Source organism: Arachis ipaensis, chromosome B06, assembly GCF_000816755.2.
Source record: "Arachis ipaensis cultivar K30076 chromosome B06, Araip1.1, whole genome shotgun sequence".
NCBI lineage: Eukaryota > Viridiplantae > Streptophyta > Magnoliopsida > Fabales > Fabaceae > Arachis > Arachis ipaensis.
Genome location: NC_029790.2, coordinates 7,351,427 through 7,354,496, shown reverse-complemented (window position 1 = coordinate 7,354,496; position 3,070 = coordinate 7,351,427). Strand labels below are relative to the sequence as shown.

Sequence of the window (3,070 nt, the reverse complement as noted above, 5' to 3'; positions counted from 1 at the left end):
GTCTCAATTGATGAATACTCAAATTTACATGAGTAAATTAACTACTGTAAATATTAATTATATAAAAAAAATCTACATCTTAACTCTCACCAACCCTAACAAAAAGAAAAAAAAAACTCTCACCAAACACTCAGATTTCCATTACTCTCCCACACCAACTACTAAACTCTCATCTTGGGAGAGATGCAACAAACTCAGATCCAGGCGAGGAACCAGGTGGCGATAGATCTGTTGTAGCAGTCTCCATCGTCGAGTCTCTCCGTTTCGAGGATTGCCGTCTTCGTCTGGCCAGCGTCGCCGACCCGCCATCCTCTTCTTCGAGCTCTGTTGTTTCACAGTCCTCTTTTCCAACCCTTCCCTTCGTGGTACTATTTTTTGCTTCTACATGCTTTGGAATTATTTTGTCTCTGTAAGCTCTGATTATAGTTCTTCGGACAGTGCTAAAATTTGTTCCTTCAAGCAATTATTAATGTATATTTTTTTTGTTTCTTGTTTAATTTAATCTCAGTGTCTATAGAAGTTAACAGGAGAAAATTTGTGCTATTAAATAATAAGTTGATTTAAGTAATAAGTTGAATTAATCTACTACAGAAGTTGTGCTATTAAGTAATAAGTTGATTTAATTCTTACCAACTAGGGATGTCAATGGGGCGAGGCGGGGGCGGGGAATGCCTCCCTGCTCCCGTCCCCGCCCCCAGAATTAATCCCCATCCCCGCCCCGATTCCCGTCATGGGGGATAATTGTCCCCATCCCCATTCTCCGCGTTTCCCATATTCCCCGCGGGGCCCATTCCCCATCCCCTTATATTTAACATTCATATGAAAATTATAAAAAAACAAACTACAAAATACTATTACAAACACACAAACATATCTTATCAAAGATTATAAGTCCAGAAATACAACATAGCAAATTATAATCCATAAAATAAAATCTTAAAATACAACTTCTATTCTAAAAAAAAGCAATAAGATATAGTCTTTAACATCAAGTATTCTTTGATGGTCAGCATACTCAGCAAGAGAAATCATAATTTCTTTAGATACATAGAAGGAGAGAAAATCAAGCAACTATTTTAAAATCAAACCCTAACTATTTCAAAATTATAAACCCTATATGTCTAATTGCTTTAGATACATAAAAGGAGAGAAAATCAAAATTATAAATATAGTGAGTAGAGAAGACTGAATAATAGGATTAGGCTTTTTTTAATTGGTAAAATTACTAAAAAATCCACCTATGTTAGAAATAAAGTAAGGTTATTTAAGAAATTTCAAACATTCGGGGAATTATCGGGGATGGGGCGGGGATCCCCGCTCGGGTCCCCGCGCCTGTCTCGGGGGAATTTTGCTCCCCATCCCCATCCCCACGGAGAAAATTCCCCACCAATGGGGCCCATTCGGGGCGGTCCCTGCGGGGATCCCGCCTCCTGGGGATTTTTGACACCCCTATTACCAACCCACATCATTCATTTGACACCATCACTCTCAATTTTGAGAAAGGCCTGCTGCTCCTTGTTAACATCATCTCCCTCTGCACTGCCACAGTCTCTCTTTATGCTTCTTCTCTCGTTCTTCTGCTGCTACCTCCTCTTCATCTCTGCTCCTCCTCCAGCCTTCCTCCTCTGCTTTGTTCCACCGCCTCCTCTTCTCTCCCGATTTGCTCTAACTCTCTGTCTCTGCAGGTTTTTCTAATCTCAGTTGATGATCTCTTTTAACTTACTTTCCTTTTTCATGCCAGTTTCTTCTATTGATCTTCTCCAATGAGAACAACAATACCACGCTCTCATTCCAGTCTTTAGGCGTATTATCAAGTTCTAAATACTAAAGTTACGTAAGTTTGCTTGGATTTTGCCTCTTGATTAATCAACTCCTTATTAGAAATCTACTTTTCAGTAATTTTTTTTTTTATAAAACCTTGCATTTGAACCTAGAATTGAGTTTTGCTCTTCGGTGAGTCACACACTCTTTAATCTTTGATTGTTACGACAACGTGTGATAGGAGAATTCAGATCTAGAAATGTGCCTTTAAATTTGGTAAGTTTCAACTTCTCTTTTTTTTTTTAAATTTATTTTACAATCAATAATTAGTTTAAATCCTTTGAATTTTAGGCTGTACTATTCAGGAGTGCAATTGGGTTCTCCTCCAGTTAATTTTTATGTGCAGATTGACACTAACAATGATGTTTTCTGTGTTAGCTATACCTTTTTCGGTGGTTGTCCCCAAACAAGAGGTCTCTTATGAATTATTTTAGCGATATTATCTTAAGTTGTAATCAGTTTACTATTATATACACCAAGTTTTATTTGAATAATATGAATTTTTATTTCTATTTTAATTCATTTTTTCTGTTAATTATGTTTTTATATTTTTATGCTCACATGTAATTGTTGTGTATGTAAACTAATTAAATATATTAGGAAGAAAAAAGAAAAAAGTGTGGAGAAAAACTGCTTCCATTCATTATTATTGTATAATATCATTGTACAATTTACAAAATACAATTCAAGGAGGAAGGATAAGACAAGTTAGATATGAAACTACGTAACAACACTAAATACAATCCAAATTGCTGAATACACCTTCCTGCAATTGTACTAAATGAGTAATCACTATAACCTACGGTTGTCATGGAAATTATAGCCAAATAAAAACTATAAAAACACTTATATCCTCTAAAAAATATGCCGTAATTGTTCGGCTACTAATGACTAAGAAGACAATAACAACGGCTGAACAAACTTTCAATTTTTGGACTAACTTATTCTCAACTATCCACCCATTTGGTATGCATGCTGTAAATGTTGTAATGATGCATGGTTCTAACTTTTTAAGAAGGTATTGTATGAAGTTTTGAAGAATATTAGATGCAAAGGGGTAACAAAGGGACGCAAAAATAGTTCCTATTTTAGTCCATGTAGAAGGAGGAGTAATATCCCTATATCCTACTGTAGTTAATGTAACTGAGATAAAATAAAGAACATTTACAAATTTTTTTGTAGACTTAAGGTTAAACTTTCCCTTCAAGTAAATTATAATCACAACTTAAAAAAAAAAAAGACACACTAA

At 35.3% G+C, this 3,070-nt stretch overlaps 1 long non-coding RNA gene across 1 annotated transcript; it reads left to right on the top strand.

Annotated features, from left to right (window-relative positions):
* On the top strand, positions 7-3,070 carry LOC110263133. The gene is made up of 2 exons (XR_002348264.1): positions 7-365; positions 1,504-3,070. It is a non-coding gene; the product is annotated as an uncharacterized LOC110263133 (long non-coding RNA).